The sequence below is a fragment of the Anastrepha ludens genome, chromosome 3 (assembly GCF_028408465.1).
Source record: "Anastrepha ludens isolate Willacy chromosome 3, idAnaLude1.1, whole genome shotgun sequence".
Taxonomy (NCBI): domain Eukaryota; kingdom Metazoa; phylum Arthropoda; class Insecta; order Diptera; family Tephritidae; genus Anastrepha; species Anastrepha ludens.
This window is the reverse complement of record NC_071499.1, coordinates 75,107,364-75,124,904: the sequence shown is the minus strand read 5'-3', so window position 1 is coordinate 75,124,904 and position 17,541 is coordinate 75,107,364. Positions and strand designations below refer to the sequence as shown.

The window sequence follows — 17,541 nt, the reverse complement described above, 5'->3', positions numbered from 1 at the left end:
GCATTTTTGAAGAAAAATTAAAAGAGGAGATTAAACAACATCGATCTGCAAACATTTTATATCAAAAGTAAAAATGCAGTTTTCCGGTGGAAATTAATAAAAAAAATAAAAAGAAATTATTTATCTTATTTGATTGTTCATAGAAAAAATTTAGTGGGTAGCAATAAGAAGATCTTTTTAATATATTTGAGCATATATATAATATATGTCCGTATGCCCCATTTACGAGAAATATTCATGACTTGATCAAATCAGGATGTGATACTATCTACTTTAGTTTACATTTTTAGAAGGTTCTATGTAAAAGCTCGGAGATTTGCACAAGCCTCAATGCAATGAATCAGTTTCAAATACAAATCTTATATAGCAAAAGTTTGACATTATTTTGCTATTGGCGCTTACAGCCTTTTTGGGTGTTTGACCGAGCTCCTCCTGCTATTTCTGACGCGCGTCTTGCCGTTGTTCAACAAATGGAAGGACCTACCGTTTCATGCCGCCTCCGAACGGCAAATGATTTCTTATGAGGAGCTTTTTCATGGCAGAAATACACTCGGAGGTTTGTCATTGCCTCTCGAGGAACGACCCCTATTAGAAAAAACTTTATCTCAATTTTGGAGTTTCACGGAGATTCGAACCTACGCACTCCGAATGGTAGTCACGCACGAATACATTCAGCTACGGCGGCCTTTAGTGTCCCTTAATCTGGGAAAAATTGCAATAAATGAATTTAAAAAAAACTTCTGTAATGCTAACAATGTGTGGAAAATTAAATAAATATAACAGTGCACATTCACGGCGTATTTGCGTAAAACGAGTTCTACGAAAGTTAGGGAATATATGTTTCGAATTATCGAATTTTTTTTTTCGTTTGTTGTTTTTTTTTTCAAAAACCAACGCGAAACTTATTCGACATAAATCTACGTACTTGCAATTTTCCTGGAAAATTTTAAATTTTGATCAAAATTTGTTTCATTTTTTTTTTTTTTTGATTTGCATAAAATTTGAAATGTGGGCAATTTGTTAGGAGAATCAACAATACTTTCATAAAAAAAAAAATTATTAAAATTATATCAGAAACAAATAAGTTGTCAAAATTTGTCAATAATGCACTGCACTATAATTATTAAACGCGCTGTAAATGAAATTTTAAAGCATATGTTAAGGCTTATAAGCAGTAAAAGCTCTTCTGCCGCATACATTCAGAATCTAATGGCTTATTATGAGCTTTAAATAAGTTCTTAAAAGAGTATTCCGGGTCACCCTGGTGCTGAGTGTTCAAAATGTTTGCAGATTTAATTGATGCTCTGGTGGTAATTTTCAAAATTTTCTTCCACCATTGTGGGTTTTTTAAATATAATATGAAAATATAAAAATACGAAAAATATGAAAACATAAATATAAATTCGTAATCAGCAACCACGAAAACCGCAAAGTGTACATTTTTCTCTGCAAGTAACGAAAAAGAACAAAAAACATTTCTTCATATTTGATATGTAATTTTAAATTTCAACCTTGGTCAACCTTGGAATTGAATTCAGTACGCACATATATTTTCTGCAAGAAGTAACGACTTGAAAAAATTGGCCATATAAGATGCGCCGTTTTGAATTTGTCAACTTTGATCATAGATTTTAATTCAGTAATTAAATATTATATATCTTCTGCAGTCTTCATATACATATATTTGAATCTTTTTTATCAATTCCTTTTTTAATTCAATTATTGCTATTATTTATTCACGCGTCGATATTTCGACCTCAATTAAAAGTCATCTGCAGGAACTCATGGCTGTGGCTGGTCGATCTCAAAGTTCAAGCTTTCCCAAACAAAAAAATACAAATTTATATAATAGCTGAAACAACTACAGACATGGCCAGTCTGGTACCAGTCAATAACAGCTTGAGCATAGAAGAAGCTAGGCATGCCAAAATATGGCTGATTTCAATTAAAACTTCACAGTTTCAAACTGTTTATGCAACAAAGTAATTTTTGATTTTAACCGTTTCTCTAGTAGAATTGTTTTCGTTGTTTTGTTTAGTTTTTAGTTAACTTTTTCACTTTTTCAATTTAATTTTTTTTTCTATGCCATTATCTAGCTTGTCGTTCACTAATGGTGGCACATTTTTTTACCAATAAAACACATACTTATACATGTATCACTTATCAGCATACTCTTTCTGCAGTAATTTTATTTTCGCCACTTATTGATATTTCACTTTTTCCGCCTCTTTAACGCACTCTTGCATTTACATCCACATCAAAAGCGCACTCACTTCCGATAAACACTTCTAACCCACCAGTCCAGCTGGCCAAGTACTCATACGTGCATGCATACATACATATGTACATCTGTAACTGTTTCAAAACGTCACGATCATGCGCCAATTGTACACAGATTCATATTTCAATTGGTCCATTTAGCGTTTGCTCTTAAACTTCATGAACTGCATATACACGTACATATGTACATACGTGTATAGGTATGTAGATCTCCGCGAAAAACACGCTTTCAGTTGCGCGAGCACTTTGGTACTGAACACCACAAACGAATGCTGAACTTGAAATTCGCTATCCAAAACGGCTTTTACGCTCGTGCGTCTCAATTTTCTTCAACTTTGTTTCTTTAATGCATACATATGTATGTATGTATCTGTACATTTGTAGTATTTGTTCTGCACACTTGCTGGGAGCTCCGCTTTCTAGCCACAGCCAAATGCGAATTTTTTTTTTGCACACATATTCGTATATTCGTGGGTAAAGCGTGGAGTATATGGAAACTGGTCTTGCAGCAGAGTAAGACCCAACCGAAAGGCACTCACTGAAACTGGTCGGTTGATGCCTCTCTTACAACGGGAAATGTTTAGATTTGTTACCACACACTTTTGTTTAGCTTGAGTTTTGATATTGGTAAGTAACAGTTATTTTGGGTTGATGATCTAAAAAAGAAGCTCATAGCTTTATGCTCTCGCTATGCGTTCATGCATATGTATGTATCTTAACTGGTTTTATTGTAACGCGGAAACATGTTATTTCAGCCAGATTTCTACGTTTTCCCTTTGTTGCACATACTTTCCAAATACCTAATGAAAGAGTTCGCTTCCCCACATGCGTTATTCGTTCACTTGTTGTTTCTTTTCACTTACACGTGTATTTATGGCTTGTATTTCTTATGACGTCATGTGTGCATATGCAACAAATGTGCGTTGATGTTTTAATTTAACTTCATTTGCGGTTCAGTGGTTCAGTTAAATTGTTGCACATTACGTAGAAGACTTGTGCGAGAGCGTTGCTTTGAGAGCAAATTTGAGTACACAAACATTCATTTGTGTGTACATTCATTCTCGTATGGCGTGCATGAATATCTAATAAAAGTGAGTACGGATGAGAAATCAATTTGATTGGCGGCGCGCCTAGTGTCTTCTAGAAATCCGGTTAACCATTTATTGTTTACCTATGATCGTAATGACGGCGAATAATCATAGTCCTGAGTTAGAGTTATAGTAAAAAGATGAAGTCGACATAATTTTTAAATATCGGGTATTTGTTAAGAGCTTTAAAACTTAAAATGATAATATAAAATAGAAATATTTTTGGAAAGATTTTTTGTTGATTATTATTATCTGGTAGATAATTTCATGGCATTTATTTTTGAATATGATATCCGGCATATGTCCGCCGCGGCCTACGGGTTACATGGTCCATTTGATCACTTCCATTTTGTGACTACTTTTTCCAATACTTGTAAATCTACGTGTGTACTGCAATAAATTGTATGTTAAGCGCATTGTATGGAAAGTTACGCCGTCTTGTTGGAACCAAATGTTGCCGATGTTTAGCTGATTAATTTTTGGAAATAAAAATTCATTTTTCAATCGGTTGGGAAATAAGTTTATAGCGTTTTTATATTTTCTTTTACTTTACATCGATAACACGTCCCTCAGCGGAAGGCCCTCTGAATTCGATGAAGAACGACTCAAATCATTTTTGAAGGAGAACGGTCGCCAAACCAGCCGTGAATTGGCGGAAAAAACGAACTGCGATCATAAAACGATTCTCAATCATCTTCATTCAATGGCATTTACCTGGATGTCTCACGAGCTCAACGAAAAACAACAAAGAAAGTCGCCTTCAAACTGCTTCTCAACATCTTGCCCGCCACCGAGCAACACGCGGTCATAAACTGCGCTTTTTGTACCGAATCGTCACGGGAAATGAGAATTGGTGCCTATACACATAAATATGAAGCAAAGCAAGGAGTGAGCGGCGCCAGGAGGTACAGAAAGGCCGAGAGTCGAAACAGATCTTTACCCAAAGAAGATAATGATTTGCATTTGGTGGGACTGGGAGGGCATGGTGCATTGGATAATGCTCGAAAGGAATGCCACGGTCAACAAGGAGTTCTATATTGCCCAGCTACACCGCGTGAATGAGGCTATTCGACTGAAAAGACCTGATCGACATGGTCAAACCATACTCCTTCACGACAACGCCAGACCCCATGTAGTACAAGTCGTCAAACCCGCACTCCCAGAGCTCGAATGGGAGGTCCTTCAGCATTAGCCGTATTCTCCGGTCCTTGCACCGATCGATTACCATTTTTTTTCGCTCCCAGTCAAACCATAGGAAGGCCCTTGACTTCGATAACAAAGAGGTTCTTAAACTGGTTCAACAATTTTTCTGACACCACACCAGGCGAGTTTTGACGGAACGGCATCAACAAATTGGTCAAGAGATGGGAAGAGGTTGTAAACAGCAACGGCGTATACACATATAATTGATTAGCTTATTGATATAATTTTTGTTTATTTGTTTAAATAAAATTATTCTGTAAAAACTCTACGAACTTATTCCCCAACCTAAGATTTTTCTTTTTTCAAAGTAAATTTCCACGATTTGGAAGCATTGTTCTGGCGTTAAACGATTCATGATGACTTCCCAAATCTTACCGAACAGAAATGTCGCCATTTGCAGCTGTCAACACATAGTTATCGATATGGGTAATTCTCATGCAGCTAAACAAACACCCGATATATGATAGGCAGTATAGTGTTTTGCTCTTCCTACTTTACACGAGCTTCTTTTACTTTACAAGAAATCCATTACTGATTATGCCCTTCCTAAGTTTTGCAGCATTTTTGCGCCGCTACTCAAAATATTTTAAATATCTGTACCCAGGAACTCTATAACTCTTTGGTGCATTCAGAACTCGAGTATTCCTCTATTATATGGCATCTTATCTACATATAATTTCCACGTTACTATAACAGAAAGGATAGCATAGATCATTCGCGATAAAATTTGAAGAGCCACTTCAAATTAGTTTAGAGGCACGTAGAAGCAGAAAAATAACCCAGTCTCTTGGGTTTGCTTACGACGTAAACAGTGGGCTGTTTGTTCTAAGCTTTTCGAGCTGATTAGTTTTAATATACCTAGCAAAGCTCCTCGTGTTCAAAATTCATTTTGTCTCCACGTGCTGACAGCCTTTGCTTCATTCTTTTAAAGGGTGATTAATTTAGAGGTATCGGATTTTAAATTGAAATAAAACAAGGAAAATTCAAATTGATTGGGCAATCTTTCTTATTTTTGTGTAGAACATTTATAAAGATAATCCCTTTCAAATTTTGGCCACAACTGTACTGTAATTCGTCTATTCGTTAACAACAATTTTGAATGACCTGCTGGAGGACTTTGGTCGCTATCTCGTGAATAACTTTAGTAATCCACAAAGCGTTTATGTTAGTCTTTACATTCACCCACAAATAAAAGTCCAAAGGTGTGATATCGCACGATCTTGGTGGCCAAACCATTGGTCCGGTACGAGAGATAAATTGCTCATCGAAACGACGACGTAGTAAATCCATTGTTTCACGGTATGTATGGCAAGCAGCGCCGCTTTGTTGGAACCGCGTTTAAGTCGTTTATCATAGCACGGTAGCGTTCGCTATCCACTGTTACATTGGCGCTAAGATCGTCCTTGAAGAAATATGGGCCGATGATTTCATGGATGTAATGGCTGTTCTTGAATGGCTTTGGTTTGCGCTTCAGTCCGAATACGCCAATTTTGCTTATTGAATTAGCAATTAAGCCACAAATGGGCCTCATCGAAAGAACGGTTGTGTACACCATAAGTTGGCCGGAGCGTGTGATGAACACCTTTCACAGAGTGTCAATCTTCATACTCTTAATACAATTGCAGGATTTGTAAACTTTTTTGGAGCGTAAGTCTTTCCATTATTAAATGTCAATGAATACTGAAAAAAATTATGTATTTAGTTTGACAGTAGTCACGCGTGATCTGCCAAAAAACCCCTATTGGAAAATGTGCCTCCATTCTGATAACCGTTTATATCCAGAGAACTTTTGGAGTATAAATAATAAAATCTCAAAAAAACAAAAAAAAATCTCCAAGGTCTGCTTTTAAATCTACCATTGACGCTCTGTACTGTTAGTTTATATTGCCGTTTTATGGAAAACATTATTAAAATGTATAATAGTAGTAACTAAAATTATATACCTGTACCGGTCATGTCATAGACTAAATAAATCGAATTCAAAGTGAAATGTACTGATTCCGCATTGCCGTGAGGTAGAGGGCCAAGACGGAGTCCTAAGAAAGACACTTACTTACTCACCCTACCAGGGTTCCCTGTTTTGAGAAACCTATGCTCAATGCCCTTCAACATAAGTTTCCATTTCACGCTTCTTTTGCGACGGAATTCCATTTTTCTTCACTTATCATTATTTTTTCGATCACTTCTTCAAGTGTAAATATACCAATAGGTCGTTGCAGAGCTGTTCCCTCTATGTTCCACCTCTCGTATTTAAAGGAGGTGTGCTCCGCATCATCATACTCAGTGTCTCCATATATGCAGTTTGATAGGCTCAGGATTTCCCATTCGCCACAAATACTTGCGAAAGGATCCATGTCCGAACAAAAACTGTGTGAGGTAATAGTTGCCTCCCATCTCCGTTTGCGCTCTTGTGCCAGAATATCTATGTATGCCCACATTTCGCATTTCGAGAATCGACTTCGATCTGTCCATTAAAAGTGTTCGCTTGTTCTGCGTTGAGTCTCCAAAGTTTGCCATGAGCTTACTTAACATGCCGCTTACTTATGTGCGCCCAGTAAGTTAGCCTTGTGTCTAATTGCACTCCTAGGTATTTGACTACTTTTTTTGTCGACAAAGTGGCATCGAGTACTTGAATATCTACTTCTAATGGGATACGTATGTTGGGTAGAAGGATTTGCTCTGTATTCTATGTGGCCAGCTTTAATCCATGGTCCTCTAGCCATGTCTGAATTCGGATAATCACCTGATTTACCTTCCTTTTGGCTTCGTCAGTGTTTCGAGCGATTATTACAGCTGCGATGTCGTCTGCGTATTCCACTAAGTGCACATCCTCAGGCATCCCCATGCATGTGCAGGAAATGCTGCTGCTATTTATTTGATTTTTTGAGGTTAAAAATATTGGAAATGTTTCCACTAAATCCCTTGGATTTTGAAGACTAGATTCGATCTTATTTACCTCAGAGGTCACACAATAATTTAAACAGCTCTCTTTGTAACTTAAACAATTTGGAAAACGTAGCACATTTCTTAGCCCTATTTAGAAACAAATCAGATAACGGCACTTCGGGCAATTCTACTTCGACCAAGAAATTAATATAGATTCAATGGAATCGGTTCAGGCGGATGGCATAGTCTAGTTTGATTTGTCATTAGCGCTTTGAAATATAGACAGTTAATTGTAAACGAATATAATTAAAGAAAAGAAAAATCTACAAAAACCGAGCATAATTTCACTAAACTCCATTTTTGAAGGTTTTGAAGATGGTAAATAAGAAGTATATGGAGCAAAATTCAGAAGCTATACCAAGTTTAAAAATTCATGTCACCGATTTTTTTCAAGCTTTACCAAATTATTGTTAATATTGCTAGTAGTCAATCTTAGAAAGCATTTTGTCTAGTGCGATTTTTCGTGATATAACAGTTTAAATTTGCAACGTTTTTTTTTTTTTTTTTGTGGAATCACAAGTGCAACATGGCACAGTTCTCAGTGAGTATCGAAAATTACTAATCGTGTAAGCATTTTTCCGAGCTTCATATAAAAACAATAATTCAACGTCTCCCCCCGTAATTTTCCAAATGTAGTGACCGGTGATGGTACCAACTACTGTACTAATGGTAGGTCGATCGAGATTGATGAAGGATCATTTTCAGATCATTTTCTTTCCTAGCCAGCTGTATCACAATGTGATTTCCAGGAATGTCCCAGGAACCCAGATGACATTCGTGGTACACCTTATAACCATCGTATTCAGAATAGCTCTACATGGATGAAGTATTATTGTACTGCAGATACTTACAATGCATGCGGCGAGAATAAAATCGCAGAAAAAAGTTCAATTATTTTTGTTTTTTTCATATGCATTGTCCACTCATAAATGATACTCAGTTTCGTGGCAAATTTGGCTTATTAACTATGGAATGGCGAGCTAAGGGAAAGCGCATTTCAGCGATTGCATTACATAAGCGTGGTAAAAGAGCAAATGAGATTTACGAATTGTTGAGGAAACTTAATATTTCGAGGATATTTATTTACCGCACGATCAATCGTTTTCCCCAAACGTCTGACGTGACAGAGAGAAAAAGAAGTGGTCGTCCTCGTGTGTCTCCAGCCAGTACAGCCATAAAAGCCGTTCGAGAAATAATTCGCAGAAATGCCCTTAGAAAGCAGAAAATCATGTCTAGGGAAATGAATGATCCATCTTAAGACCAATCACAGATGATCTCCACATAAAAGCCTTCCGTTGCTGAACTGGTCATCTTTTGGCAACGCGCTTGATAAAAATTAGACTCGACAGATGCAAGCAGTTTCTTCGGTGGCACGCGGCCAACGGACATGAAAATATTCTTTTCACAGATGAGAACATTTTCACTGATGAAAAAGTTTTTAATAAGCAAAGCGACAAAGTTCATGCTAAAACTTCTAAAGACGCAGAAAATGTTTTCCAAGCGTTCAGCGTGGGCACTATCCAGCCTCCCTAATAGTTTGGTGGGGAGTGTCTTGTCGCTTCATTTCTGCGACAAAGGGGTTAAGATTGGGACAAAAGTGTACCAGGAGGATATCTTAAAAGGCGTAGTGAAGCAGATGAGCAGTACTCTTTTCAATGGAGAGCATTGGATCTTCCAGCAAGATTCTTCTCCAGCCCATAAGGCGGTTGTTTTTGCAAGGTGGTTTGGGCAATGGTTAAAAAACAATATTCCTGGGTTCATAGCCACAGAACATTGGCCGTCTGGAAGATCAGATCTGAATCCATTGGACTAAAGTTCATGGTCAGTATTGGAGAACATGACCTGTTGAAAACCTCACAGAAGTTTGGAGAGTCTGAAACAATCTTTCGTTCGATCAGCGACGTCAATATCCATGGAAACCGTGCGTGTAGCAGAATGGCCTAATTGTTTGAAGACTTGCGTAATTTTTTTTTTAATATTCTCATAAATGAAACTAACTTTACTAAAAACAAGTATTATAATTTCTTATCTATAACGGACTTAACTTGGAACAGAACTTATAGCAGAACTAAGTATAAAGTTTTATTCAAAATGAGTTAAATTACGGAAAAATGGGAAAATCGTATTAAGGTACTTGACCACCTTGGAAAGCTAAAAAGTACAACATATTCAATAATTTTTTTTTCATGTTCTGTATAATATATTAAAATAAATTTTTTTTTTTAATTTTTATTTAGAGCTTATATAATACAAAAAAAAATTGATTTATTAAAATTTCTTTTTTTAACATATATCCAGGAGGCGCCAAAGTCGAGGCCTGAAGAAAATCATGTCTTGCGGCGGACAGTTAATCTTAGAAATGGTAATTCTAAAACAAAAGAGAGAAACAAAATTTTCAAAAGGAAGGTTCCTTGCGTGAGAATTTACCACAAACTGACAAAAAAAAAAATAATAAAAAAATGGCGGATGTTTGAAAAAAAGTTAAGAAAACACCCCTGTTTTTCACAATGTTATGCTTAAAAAGCAATACTTTATTAACTTTTTTTTTGCAAAATGTGGTAAATTGGCATACAAAACATCTTAACAAATAAAACAAGACCAAAATCATTAAAATCGGCTAAGCAGTTTCGGAGATAAAGTGTCCGCCATTCGAAAAAAAGTAATTTCTGGAAAAACGCGTTTAAAGTTAAAACTTGCTATTTTCTTTCAGCTGAGTCAGCAAGTAATGAGTGCAGGATGCGCCTGCACATTTTCACTGATTTCACTTTGTTAGAATTCGAATTTAAAAAAACAGTTTCAGGTGATGATTTTTAAAAGTATAAGGATTGAAAAAATGTAAAAAAAAAAAATTAATTTTTTGAAACTTATAAGGTGGTCAAGTACCTTAATAAATTTCTCTCTGATGCCTAAAATTTGTATACTGATCTGGATTATATTAAGGAAAAACTAGTGGCTGATAAAAAAAAGAAAATATTTCTAAAATTAAGAACATGCCCCACTAGTCATGAGACATATAATGGCATCGCAGATGAGAACATTTATAAGTATAAGTGCTTGTTATACTTACTACTTCTCTGCTTCGAGGAAGAATACGCATCAGTTAAATCCATAGCTGTACACTGTGAAAATTTTATTCATTGTATTGCTGGGCAACTAAGTAATTGCGGACTTCACTCATAGATGCCTTTAGTTGAATTCTAGGGTTGGCAGACGTAGTACAAATGTAAAACACATTTTGTTATTTAATAGCTGGTAATTCAGTTGTCAATCATTAAACAAATTTTTTTGATCAGTTGCGTAGTTTTCGTTTGGCGTTCGTTGAAAAATGGAAAATTAAAAGGAACATTTTCGTCATATTTTGCTTTTTTTATTTTCGCAAAGATAAAACTGCATACCAAGTTCATAAAAAGTTATGTGCTGTTTATAGTGGTGAAGCCTTAAAATAACGGCAGTGTCAAAAATGTTTTGCCAAATTTTGTTCTGGTGATTTTTCACTCAAAGATGAAAAACGCTCTGATCGTCCAGTTGAAGTTGATGATGCCCTAATCAAAACAATAATCGATTCCGATCGTCACAGTACAACACGCGAGATTACAGAGAAGCTTCATGTATCACATACATGCATTGAAAATCACTTAAAACAACTTGGCTCTGTTTAAAAACTCGATACGTGGGTTCCTCACGAACTGAAAGAAATGCATTTAACGCAACGCTTTACCAGCTGCGATTTGCTAAAGAAACGTAATGAAAGTGATCCATTTTTAAAAGGACTGATAACTGGCCATGGAAAATGGGTTGTTTACAGCAATTCAAGCAGAAAAGATCATGGAGCAGGCCAGGTGAACCAACTCAAGCAACATCAAAAGCTGATATTCATCAAAAGAAGGTTTTGTTATCAGTTTGGTGGGATTACAAAGGAATTGCCTACTTTGAACTCTTACCACCCAACCGAACGATCAATTTTTATGGCTACATCGAACAACAAACGAAATTAAACAATGCAGTTGAAGAAAAGCGGCCCGAATTGGCAAATGGAAAAAGTATTGGATTCCATCATGACAATGCAAGGCCACACACATTTTTGGCTATTCGGCAAAAATTATTGGAGATTGGTTGGAATGTTTTGCCACATCCACCACATAGTCCTGATCTTGCACCATCTGATTACTTTTTGTTTCGATCTTTACAAAACTCCTTGAATGGTAAAAATCTCAATAGTGATGATGATGTCAAATCGTAGCTGGTTCAGTTTTTTGCTAATAAAAACCAGAAGTTTTATAAACGTGGCATTATGATGCTGCCTGAAAGATGACAAAAGGTCATTGGTCAAAATATACAATACATTACAGAATAAAGTTATTTAGTGCCATAAAAAATTGTCTTTGATTTTCTAAAAAAATCTGCAATTACTTAGTTGTCAGCCCAATTTTAAATTTAAATTTATTTCTTGAATAGATATGAAGAAGCGAAATTGCATTTGTAGCGTGTGCCATCCAATTGGACATATTATATGTATTGGTGGCCGATATTAAGCTAGATTCTAAACATATCAAATAAACGATGTTTGAAAAGCACCAGTGGCGATAAACTGAAGGTAGCTAAGGTGTTCACACACAACAACACAGCGAATATATGTAAACAAAAATTTGTTACCTTTTTATAACTTTTGTGAACATCGATAAGCTCTCGAATACTTGGAATTGCAAATACTGATAAGTAATTGGTTTGGTATTACTTGTACACTGAGGACAGCAAAATTTCATGCAAACATGAGTCATAGATAGCGAGAACCATGTTTTTTGGTATATACAGGTATACATAAGTATATAGGTAAACATGCCATATGTCCATATAAATCCCTATAAATATGTATATGCATATGTAGCTACACGACTTTACTAGTCACATGTACATAGTGAGCCTATGGAAATGTACGTACAATAGGGAAGTTATTATATATATATTTTTTTTTGGATTTTTACGATTGCTAAATTTTCGAGATCACTTTATTACAATTAAGGGATTTCGGGATTAGTCCCGGGACGTATATATTCATTATTTAGCAACAACTTAACGGAAAAATTTCCATCAATATTGTTTGGGAAGCCTCCTGCCATATAATAAACAATAAATAAATGGGTTTTTTAAATATTATTTTATTTAAATATTACTTTATTTGAACTAAAAATTATTTCATTAGTAGCAAAACAAAAACTAATAGCTAAAAATAGCGTCTAATTAAGTAACTAATCGAAGACTTAGTCGAAAAAAGATCGATGCAAAAAGGCTTCAGAAGTAAACAAATATATTTCTTGATTGGCAGAAGTTCATATTTTTTTTAATTCACACAATTTAAGGGGGGAAGCCTGCTTTAGAGGCTTCAAAAAATCGATTTTTTTTTTGCATAAATGTCTTCCCAAACTATCCAAGAATGTGTCCTCAAAATTTCAGAAACAAATTCAAAATATTTTCGGCGTTACAGAAGAAATTGTGAGCAAGCGTCGAGCAGGTATACAGCGGCCGGATCGCTCGAAATGCGTTTTCTTGGTTTTTTATTTTTACGATTTTTCCTAATTGGCGGGAAAGATAGGGAAAAAGTTAAACGTCCTATCGAAATCAGATAACATTGATTGTACTCGGAATTAAGTTCTCTTCTAGTTGAACCTAAAAAACCTAACCCACTTTTTGAACAATCTGAAGTGAATTTGTTTTTCCAAAAAAATAAATTTTTTTTTTAATTAGCGAAAAATTGTTGAATTTCTCACTTTTTGTTTAATTTTCTTGGTTTAACTATATTAGAAGCTATACTATACTCAAATAATTTTTTTTTTTTTGGGTTTTTGGTTTCTGATGAAAATTGCGACCTGCATCTTTCCTGCCGCACGACATATGCACACTCAAGGCGCCTCGGCAAAATGCTTGTACCAGGCATAATATGACATATATTTTAATGAAAAAGTTTGAGAAGACTGCTGAAATATATAACAGTAAACCTGAAAGTTTCGTTTCAATCGAATATTTCTTTCCCTCCCAAAAAAATCCACGAAAAAATCGATTTTTTGAAGCCTCTAAAGCAGGCTCCCCCCTTAAACGGAATAAGGGGAAATAGTTAGCTTTGATATTCATGTAAATTAAATTAAGGAAATCAAATAAGTCTGTGCAACTTTTTACAACAGAGGCATTCATATGCATGCATTGTTTTTTTAGTAGGAAAAGAAAAGAAGAAGAAGTTAAAGTCAGTGTTGCTTTTTCGCTTTAGAAAAGATTTTTTTTATTTATTTGTTTATAGCAGTTAGAAAAGTTTACAAAACATAAAACTGACTGTAGAAGATGACTTTAAAGGCTCATTGCAAGCAAATGAAACTTCATAATAAACTACAAATCCCGAAAATCCCGGGACTATAGACAAATAATCCCGGTATTTTTAGGACTTCAAAAAACCTAAGTAATGAGCCTTATTTTTTTTAAGCAGTTTTATCAAACCTTTTGGCTTATGCAACCAATATTCTTCAAAATAGGATCCTTGAGGTTCAATACACCGCTGGTTGCGGTCCTTCCACTGCAGGAAACATTTTTTAAACTCATCGCCGGAATCGCGTTCAATTCGGCTGTCACAGTTTTTTGGATCGCCTCGATGGAGTCGAAACGCTTCCCCTTCAGCTTTCTTTTCAGGCGCGGGAACAACAAGAAGAAGTCCGGAGGGGACAGGTCTGGGCTGTAGGGAGGGTGAGGAAGCACCGGAGCCCCCATCTTGGCCAATGCAGAGGTGCAGAGGAAGGCGGTGTGCGCCGGCGCATTGTCATGATAAAGGGTCCAATTGTTGACGAGGTCGGGCCGAACCCGGGCTACGCGGTTTTTCAGCCGAAAGAGCACTTCTTTGTAAAATGCCGCGTTTACAGTGCTTCCTAGAGGTACAAACTCCTGGTGGACGATGCCTCGAGAGTCGAAAAAGATGATCAGCATGGTTTTGACCTTGCATTTTCACCACTGCAAAATCCTAACACACTTTTAAAACAGCTTTCACGCGCGGAGCGATGTTGACTGCACCGCTGTTGCCAGCGAACTGGGACCGGTTTCTAGTGGAAGGGGAAGGTCCAACGATCATTTTCCCCCACCAGCCGATTCGGTTGATCGCTTGGCAGACGCTCCGCGCGGGAAGGCTCATTACTTTTCAATCAAACCCTATAAAACATTTCGATCGTAAGTGTAGGAATTATAATCTTATCATTTTCCGTCAATTATTACAGCTTTGCACTCTTTCACCTTTTTTTATCGTTAAAATAGTTACAAAAATTAGGGTTAATCGATTTAATTCGCATTCCGCGTACAGCTGTGAGACTTCTATTTACTGGATATACTCAGAAAAAGAACGTGGAACCAAGAATTCGCTTAATATTTTTTTATGACTCTTCAAACGCGTCTAGACTACCAGTTAACAATTTTAGGTCTGCCACTGTATTTAAGTCTGTATGCATATTAGGGTGCACCCCTCTCTATGCAAAAAAAGTCGGCACTGCTTTTTCCATCGGAGTTGGAAAATGTATTATATTTTAATACTTCCGCCAAAATATTTCGAAGAAATATTAAGTCAAGAGTGAATTGTGCCGATTTGAGATTACTTCCAAAAACCTCATTATTTTGTTTCCGTTGATAAAATTTGTAAACATTTTTATGCTTATCTCTTAAGGGGACAGATACCTGTAAAGTTTCGAAAAAAAATTTTTTTTTTCATAAAATGTTAATATAATCCTTTAAGAATATGTCAAACAATTTTTAGAACGTAAATTTAAGTATTTCTTATATTATAGATCGTCAACCGTGACGACTCTATTCTTTGCGTTCGAGCGCTGGGAGAAGTATAGTTACGTTGCCGACTTTAGACGCGTTTTTCTCAAAACTATATTTTTCGAATTGGCGTACACGAAAACTCGAAAAGTTATTGACCGATTTTTTTTTTTTATGATCTTATGAATTCTATGTGAATTTAAGTTTTCGAAAGTTTTTCGAAAAATAATTTTTTCGAAGCAAAAATAGTAGGAAAATTCGCTCCAAAATTCTTTTTTTAAGCATTTTATTCCGCGATTTTCTTTCATTTTTGTTTAATTCCTATAGAAATTAAGACATTAATAAACCAAAAAATATATTGACTTCTTCATTTTAAATAATTTTAATGAAAATCAGAGAAAATATGGCCGTTTACACGTATCTGTCCCCTTAAGTATGAATTCCTCTTCATTTCAGGTGATTTTGGAAAAAAAATGTAAAATAATAATTTTAGGTACGAAAACTACGATTTTTGACAGAAGTTTTAGTATATTATAGATTTTATAATTCCATTGAAAAAAACGCAACTGTTTTTATGAGACGCCCTAATGTACATACATGTAGCACCAATCAATCTTAAATTCGTGTAAGTGCACAAGCACCCTTAATACTTAATTTCAGCAACAAAAAAACATAAAAATTCGAAAATGAGTGCAGGCATACGCATTTTTGAAGTGAAAACTTCTTTAGAATCGTTGGGAGTGATTTGAAACTCAATGAAACGAAAAAGCGACACTACGAAGCGTTATATGTTGATATACGTATATGTGTGTGGCTGCGTACTGCTGAGCCACGATAGTATAGTGAGTATTGTAGTATATATACTACACTGCCTATTACTTGCTTTGGTGTTTAGTTCAAGCGTTATACGTATGTATGTTTGTGTGTATGCTAGTACGTATGTGTTCGCGCCTGCGTATTACGGAGCCATGGTGAGCGAGAAGGCATTATGTATACCTATACTACACTACCTAATACAGTCCAATCGTGATAGTCCGACACATATGGGACCGACTCGTTGTCGGATTATCAAATATTCCGGACTACCGAAGGTTCCATTTAATGGCACGAAAAGACAGAAAAAAATCACATCAACACCGTCAGAAATCGCGAGAGAACTGGCGTCGTTCAAATTTAATGACAAATACGTTGTGACCGGGAAACAAAACACAATCCCCCTCTGCTGCTCTGCTACGACTGATCAAAATAAAATAATGCCAATTGCATCCATAGACGTTATGAGGCTGTCGGATTACCGAACGTGTCGGATTAAGAAATGTCGGACTATCACGATTGTACTGTACTTGCTTAGACCAAGCGTCCTACGAATGTTTGTGTGTATGTTAGTACGTCTGTGTAATATACGCGTTACGACGCTCATAATAGCAACCGCTGTGAGTTGCATGCTGAATTTCAAAGGCTACTTCTCAATCGACTTGAAACAATTGGAACGTTATTAAGTGATTTTATAACAGCTAGGGAAGGGTTGTCATTATTTACATTTAATTGCCAAAGTTTGCTCGCTCATGTACACGATCTGCAGTTAGACAAAGTAGCAACATCGTAAAATTTTCTAATTCTTTCCGAGACTTGGTTGGATAATGAAAACATTTTCGACATTCCCAATTTTGATATTGTAGTTCAATTTATAAGACCACAAACGAGAGCAGGCGGTGTTGCAATATGCCACAATCAAAATGACGGTGCTCGTATTGTAACTCCACAGATAGATCTGAATGCACAGCAACTAGAATCACTGTCTGTTCAGCTCTCTAAAATGGGAGAAATATGTGCATGCGAAACCAGATTGAGCAATGGAAAAACAGTTCTAATTGTGGCAATTTATATTTCACCGAATCAATCAATAAATAGCACCACGGAATTTATTCACGAAAATTTAATAAAGTATACACCAGAAGTATCGCGGATACTTCGAAAAGATTACGATAAAGTTCCAACGATTTTAAGTGGCGATTTTAACGTAAATTTTGCATTGGACACAGCGGTTCCTTTAATTGACTTTCTCAATACAACATTCAATTTAAAAATGTGTTACAGTCGCACTGAATCGACAACACGATCAAAAACCACAATTGACGCGGTATTTCAAAGATATGTTGACAACATCGAAACCAAAGCATTTGTATCATATTTTAGCTATCATCATCCACTCGCATCATTTGTTGAAATTGAAAGCATT

At 35.9% G+C, this 17,541-nt stretch overlaps 1 protein-coding gene across 3 annotated transcripts in view; it reads right to left on the bottom strand.

Moving 5' to 3' along the window:
* LOC128858222 (phospholipid-transporting ATPase IF) overlaps positions 1–17,541 on the bottom strand; it is an 87,014-nt gene that overhangs the window by 48,496 nt on the left and 20,977 nt on the right. The window contains exon 1 of one of the 3 annotated variants that reach the window (XM_054094300.1): positions 2,146–2,512. The exons of the other annotated variants lie outside the window; for them this stretch is intronic. The gene's annotated coding sequence lies outside the window, so the exon portion shown is untranslated. Of the gene's footprint in view, positions 1–2,145; positions 2,513–17,541 lie in introns of those variants that run through there. 3 annotated transcript variants of the gene reach the window in all.